This window comes from Rhagoletis zephyria, unplaced genomic scaffold (assembly GCF_001687245.7).
Source record: "Rhagoletis zephyria isolate East Lansing unplaced genomic scaffold, Rhagoletis_zephyria_1.1 Rzeph_scaffold_00816, whole genome shotgun sequence".
NCBI classification, from domain to species: Eukaryota; Metazoa; Arthropoda; class Insecta; order Diptera; family Tephritidae; genus Rhagoletis; species Rhagoletis zephyria.
The window spans coordinates 158,905-166,310 of record NW_016157900.1 but is presented as its reverse complement, the minus strand read 5'-3'; positions in this window follow the sequence as shown (position 1 = coordinate 166,310).

Sequence of the window (7,406 nt, the reverse complement as noted above, 5' to 3'; positions counted from 1 at the left end):
TTGTTCTTTCCCACTCCCTGGTGGCTGATTACAAAAATTAATAAATTTATCCGCCGTAACCATTTCGACTTTAGCGGATGCAACTTCTTCAGTATCACCTTTGGCTGCATGTTTTAAAAATCGTTGTACTTTCTCTTGGTTCTGCACCACTTCGAAAAAGAAGGCCTCAAGAAATGTCCGTCCAATAATTGGGTGCTTCAGTGAGATAGGCACTACAAGAGTTGGCACAAGTCGGGTAAGACTACCAACCGTATATAATACATTCACTTTACCAATGGCCTTAAATGAAATCGAATTATCGGCAAGACCAATGGAGGTTTTGGTAGGTTGCAACTGCCCCCATCTGTACTTCTCATAAAATGTTTGTGAAATGGCTGTGACTTCAGCTGCACCATCGAGTAAAACCGTATGAGAATGGTTGTTAACCATAACCGTGAGATAATCGCGACGATCGTTCGGCATATTATATGTCAAGCATTTTTCTGAGATAAAGAAAACATCGCGGAGTCGTGGTGGGTTAACTTTGTTGTCTCCGTCTTGATTGTGATTAGGGACTGGAGCTGAAGTAGGTTTGGTAATTGGTGGTGTTCGTTCAGAACATTGGGTTGATGGTTCTTTGCCATCCCTTTGAGTTTGATTATACTCGTAAAGAATCAGAGTAGAATTATTACTGAAATTCGAGACTGAAGATTTGTCGATTTGTAGAGGGACTTCGGTAGAGTGCGGATTGTTAGAGACAGTGGATTTAGATAAAGTTGTGGATTCTGAGTACGATGGACCACTATTCCCAATCGACTCCCTTACGCGTTTTTTGAACACGGGCATTGATCAGACGTAGCACCCACTTTTTGAAGTGATGGCCCCACACGAGACATTTTGCACATCGTACAGTTTCGTCGCCCTCAACAACGAAAAATGGTCGACGATAGTTCCTACTTTCTTATCATTCCCCTTTGGATTTTTGTCNTCACTCATCCCAATCGACTCCCTTACGCGTTTTTTGAACACGGGCATTGATCAGACGTAGCACCCACTTTTTGAAGTGATGGCCCCACACGAGACATTTTGCACATCGTACAGTTTCGTCGCCCTCAACAACGAAAAATGGTCGACGATAGTTCCTACTTTCTTATCATTCCCCTTTGGATTTTTGTCATTTTTATAATCCTCGACTGGTTTCGAATACCTATGTTTCTGAGATGCTTTAATTGGTTTCTTTTGCTTGTTCAAGTATGCACATTCCCTGTCATCGGAGTCGGACCCAGGAAACGAAGCGGTATATTCCGAATGTGAAGAATCATCCGGTGGATCATGTATTACCGAAATTTCCCGTCGTGGCACTGATCGCTGTCTATCCGAACGAGTTCTTTCCGGACGGGGTGTGGCAACAATGAACGAGTGTGGTGCAATTCGCTGAGCGAACTCCCGCAATTGCTCCAACGTGTGGACTTGTCGAGTGTGGACGAGTTCACGCAGATGATCGGATAAGGTACCAATGATGATATCGAGGTGGTCCCGTTCATCCAGACCACAGGAATTACCCTGCAATTGGAATGTCAATTCATCGATATGTTTCAGCAGTGTTTGCGAACGTGGATCGAATTTAATCTGTGCATATGACATTATTACTTGGGCCCGAGTATGTTTGTTAAGGAAACGAGCACGAAGTTTCGTGCAAAAATCTTGATAATCTCCGAAGTTTCTCAGTTCGGTGAAGTACCATTGTCGAGCGGCCCCCGTGAGTGTGGGTACCAAACGCGTAACCAATTCATGGTCGGGTACTCCAATCTTATATCGAAATGAGCCAATAATAGCCAAATAATCTTCAACCGATAGAAATTTTTCGTTCACATGAACGCCATCGAATTAAGCACATCCCATCCATGATGGCAAGCGTCTGAATTTCCTATCCATTGCATCGGCTTGGGCAGATTCGTCGAATATAGTGGCTTGATTTGGTCGTGATTGTGGTGGACCGGATAGCGAATAATTCGGATATAAATGAGATGGTTGATTAATTGGTTCTTGGATATGTGACGTTCTAAGACCACGGTAGGTATTGATCGTTTGAGTTTGTAAGGTTGAAGGACCACCCAAAGAACCATGCGGAGGATCCACCGAGGGTGGTATCCAGGTATGATTCCAGGTCGTTGGCATGGTTTGAATCATATCACGAACGTCAGGAATTTGTGTCTGCAACTGAATCCGATCACGGATCATTTGCTGTTGCATCTGTGTTTGGGCTCTCAGCAACTCAGACACCATTACAGACAGTTGGTGTAATGAGGGTGTTGGTTCCGTTCCGCCTGACACTGAATTGAGAACGGCTGGTTGAGCATTTGAATTAACCGTACTGGTGGTCAGGGTATACCGTGGTTCAGTTGCCTGAACCGAAGTCGGTATATTCTGGTTTGGAATCGAATCTGGTACGGTTAAGGGTAAATATTGTGATGGAACAGTATTTTGAGTTGAACTCATCGCTCCCCGTTCGTTCTCAAAACCATGGAAGGTCGAGTTTAAACTTAATTGGGGATCGCACGTCGGGATTCCCGTATTCGGTGAAGACATCCGAAGCTCACGAATCTTCGACTGAAATTTTCCGATCAGATCTGCCTGGCGTGACGCCGACTCGGGTTTTAACTTCAACCGAGCGGTTCGATAACAATAATGTATCATTTGATGAAGACGACCCTGAGGTGTTAACACCTCATTCGCCTTCAGTTCCTGATATGCTCTCTCACATATTTCCAACTCATTCATTTGATGTATGGCAAGGGATTTTATCAACCATGGTTGGCCAACGTGAGCAGATATTTTACCATTGAGGGCGGCTATTTTGGTGTCGGTTCATTGAACCGGCGCTGGATATAGGTTATATATCTCCCTTCCGATCTGTCGCTGTTCGTCTGTCAAATAAGTTGTATCGAGAATGGGAAACAATTCCATGTTCAAAGACTCAAATACCAAGTTGTAAATTCCGATTATTAAAAAAATTCTGTCAACGGTAGACGTAAAGTCCGTACTATTAAAGTCAATGTTATAAGATGATGGTACTCGATTTAAAATCAGTACAGCATTTACTTCAGTTTATTATTTATTATTATTATTATTTTATTTTATGAGTATGTCGTTTTGAATATCCACTTTCAAAAATAATACCGCATTATTCGATCACTATTTGAATATTGCTTTAAATCTAATTAGTTTTGCAAAAAAGTCACGCTCAATCAGTTGTATATCTCATGTGATTTTCGGTCCAAAATTTTGTTTAATATTATACCGAACGTAGGCCGAAAGACGAAAAGAAAAGTGATCGGTTCAAAAATCTTGACCGACGATGTGTGGTGTTACTTGATTAAAAAATTCAATTAACTTGCTTTTCAGAATTGGCGAACTGAACTGAACGAGAATGGTTGTGACTGCTGATCAATGGTGTTCGCATCGCAGATCGATCACCATTCACCCCCGCGGAATTAAATAATCAAAATATCCACAAAAATTTTGATTGAAAACGAGCTCCAATAAAAATCAATGATGATTTATAATAGCGGAATTTCTAAAAGAAAAATGTATCAAAAATCTATTAAACTCGAATACGTATGGTTCACCGACGTACAATTTTGTGACCAACAAAATGAGAAAAACGACTAAAAGATTTTAATTTTTCCTTAAATCTAATTTTATTATGTATTAAATTGATTCGATGATGAAATTGCTATTTTCCCTCAGCTGAGCACGCGGTTATTTTATGCCGGTCTTAAGTGTGGTTATGTTAAACAAAACTTATTCTTTTTCACCCGTTTAGTTGGGCGCCAATGATTTGCTTGACCATGGTTTGTCGGTCCAAACAGGAATCTTTATTTACGGTTGATGGATAGCTCGTTTCCAATGGATGGTGGCCAGAAAGTGGCTGACTTACGTGTAATGATTTTGTATTACCGTCTTATGGTGACTCAATTGCTGTTAAATGAATAGTCCAGATTTGATGCTCACAACTTTTTTATTCTACGCAACACCATGGCTGGGGATTTGCCGAAAGGAATGTGACGGCACATTTTGCCTCTATTAATTTCCACTGAGGGGTGAGTATCGACTCCCCGAATGTCGCCAGCTTTTAATACAAGCTTTTAATCCACTTTAATTACTTGGTTGTAATTCCGTTCTTGCGAGGGCTGATGAGTGTGGTTCGCTCCGTGTCCAATTCCCAAAAGAAATATATTTTTCTAGTCTCGTGGTATGTGACCACCGATTTTTTTATCGTATGTCAGTGTGGGCGTTTTCATAGTGGCCATGTCAATTCGTGTCTATACCGATATGATGGTTCGTGTCTTGAATAACTATTGGTTACCTACATTCATCTGGCAATCCCCCCCATTTTTAAGTTTAGCTTTGACAGTTTTGTTATGTTTACATTTCTTATAATCGTCCTTATGTCTATTATTTGGGCAATAAAAAATAATAGATCATCTTGGACCGCAGCTATTAATATTCCGTGTCGACCCATGAAGATAGTTGCCCTCCTCGATCTTGCTCTGAAGTCCGTTACAGTTAAATTGTAAAATCTTCGTATGCCTGGGGAGACTTATTGGAATGTGGTGTTAATGAGGTGTGTTGCCGGCCCGCCACATGCTGTGCGTGCTGCTGTAAAGGCTGTTGCCCTGTGGTGGTAGTCGGCGGCGTCGCAATTGGTACTTGCGACCGAGAAGCACAGCATGGAATCTCATAATCCCTCGTCCAATCACGCATGGTGCGTGGTCTAGAACATGCCCTAAAGTGACGCCAGCTATGGCAAGTGTTGCACTTGACATGTCACGTTACGGAATATCCTGGACTGACACACCGTGCAGATTGTCGGAGGAGCTAGGAGTTGTTGGCGGCGGCGTGTGGGTATTGGTGCGGTTGTATCGGTGGTGTGGTCTGTTGTAACTGTGGTGTTGTATATTGTATTGTGTTATGATTCGGTTGTCTATGTTGAGTTGCTCAGGCGGACTCTCGTGTCCCGTTGAGGCAGCTCGATTTGAGCAGCAAGGGGCCACGTATGCGGTGGTCCACTGCCTGCCAAGGCCTGAGCAAACTCGGTGGCTCCACCCATTACATGCGTTGCACCTAACGATGGTGGAGTTGTGGTGTAGTCGTCTCTGGCACACGCAGCAAGTATAGGTTTCGGGTCCAGGATTTGACTCAATGCCAGCCCTGAGCAGAAGTATGTGAAGAAGATGTAGCCTTTTGGACGTACAACTTTTCAAGGATTTCGCCGATATAAACGGCGTTAGTTCACCGAGACAACAGCCCTTGGTCGGGTAAAACCCGAGTCATTCCGGTACATAGAGCCGGCTGTCGTGGGAACGTAAAGCGTGTGTGTGTTTGCTTGCTCTATGTTACTTCATCAAAAAAGCTCGTGGAGAAAATCATGCTCTAAGTTGCTCTAGTTTCACTTAGTGCAGGCTCAGGTACCTCATGAAACCAAGGCGAATTAATACAAGATGGTGTTGCTGATTTGGTGCACCTCGGTACACAGGTGTCAAAATTTTTAATATCCCGGTCAGAATGAGAACTTTGCGTACGGGACGCTCAAGGATGAAACTGACGTGACATAAAAGAACGTTGAATGGGCTACAATGAAGGTGTAGCGGTCGCAAAAAAAAATCAGATGTTCTTTATAACCGCATACTTGGGGCTTACGCAATTCAAGTTTGCAGATACAATAGCAATGCATTCACAATTTTTCGAAGACAGTTTAATGTCGGCGCCTACTTTACTTAAACAATGTGACAAATAGTACATATTCTCAATTTGCTTGTCTTGTATAAGCGCAAGGTTCTGCAACTGTTAGCATTGACGGACTTACCTGCGTCAAAAGTTGGGAGTTGGCCAACGTTCGTTGGGTTCGTTGACGCAAGGATTGCCAATCTCACGCTCTCTATGCAAACACATCCAACTGTCAGTTGCATCCTTGTGCGTCAAGTACGCAAAGTACTCATTCTGACGGGGCTATTATGAGTGCGAATAATATCTGAAATTTTGACATTGGCCAGGCAGGAGCAACGCTGTGAAACATCGCATTAATACTGGCTATGCAAGGCCGATCTGCCAGGCTCCTCGAAGTGTTCCACTTACCAAACGCTGCAAGCCAGGTCATAAAATAAATGAGCGAGTGGTGTGATTGAACCATCAGCGAGTTCATAGAGTTAGAGAGATAGTCAAATGCATACCGTAAGCTAAATGATGTGACGAAGAATACCGTTATCCATTGCCCAGAATCGATGATACTCCGGACTCGTTGACTGGGACGAAATGGTTCTCAACACTCGATCTTAACCCTCTGCTACTGACGTGACCGCAACGTCCCTATTTTACTGACGTGTAGTCTGTCAGACACCAATCCCCCCCCCCCCCCCCNGATTTTATTAATAAATGTTATTGAAGCCTTGCGTACAAATACAAGTGAGATATCCTAGCAATATACGTCATCCTGAGCCACAGCTGCGATCATCTGTTTTTTAGAGTTGCTTATTTTGGTCAAAACACTGCTATTTTGACCTGAGTTGCATTAAATAGTCTCATAAAACTTAGCATGAAAAGAGGACTGTTTCTCAAGGTGATAAAATGCTAGTTCTCCAATTGGTATCAAACATATCATTGAAATACTGAAATTTAAAAAGTAAAATACCGTATACCTTTTTGATTGAAACGACATACATAGATGAATTTAAATACTAATTTTTAATTCTATTACTCCTTTTGTGTTATGTAGTTAATCAATATCGTATAGTTTTGCCACTTGATTCACTTCGCGTTTTATTTTCTTTCAAGATTATTTGAGGATACTTTGAAGATTATTTACTTTTTGTTGGTTATTTTCCTGTTTATATAACCTTCGTTTTTCACTGGATAATTAAAAATTCGTTTCTCTATCACTTCTTACGAATCTGCGCGTCGGTTAGAGATGAGTTGGAGAATGATTTTGGATATAAACTTGAGAACTATGAATTTCTCCAAGGATAAAGAAATATTTTTTTGGTGTTTATTGGGCATCTTCAATAGACTGGAAAAATGGCGAAAAATATCGTCTGAGTGGTAGGTTTGCCTCGGTTTTCCTTTTATTTATGATTAAATAAATTGAAATTAGTTATTTTTTACCATTACCAGTGGGGCAGACGGCAACTATTAATAGACTACACATAAGGAGGAGTTAATACCATAATCGTTGTGATAGTAACTTTTTCTTAAAATTCTATATTTTCTCTTTTTATTCATTTCTACTTAATTTCATTTTCTTACTTTCAGATATTGGTATTCCCCTTCCCAGCTGGCTTGTATTTCTGCAGAAGTAATTTTTTTCAAATAGCTTTTTGATTTTTAGCAACAAATATTACACATTTTATTTAAATAATCGATTCAGATAA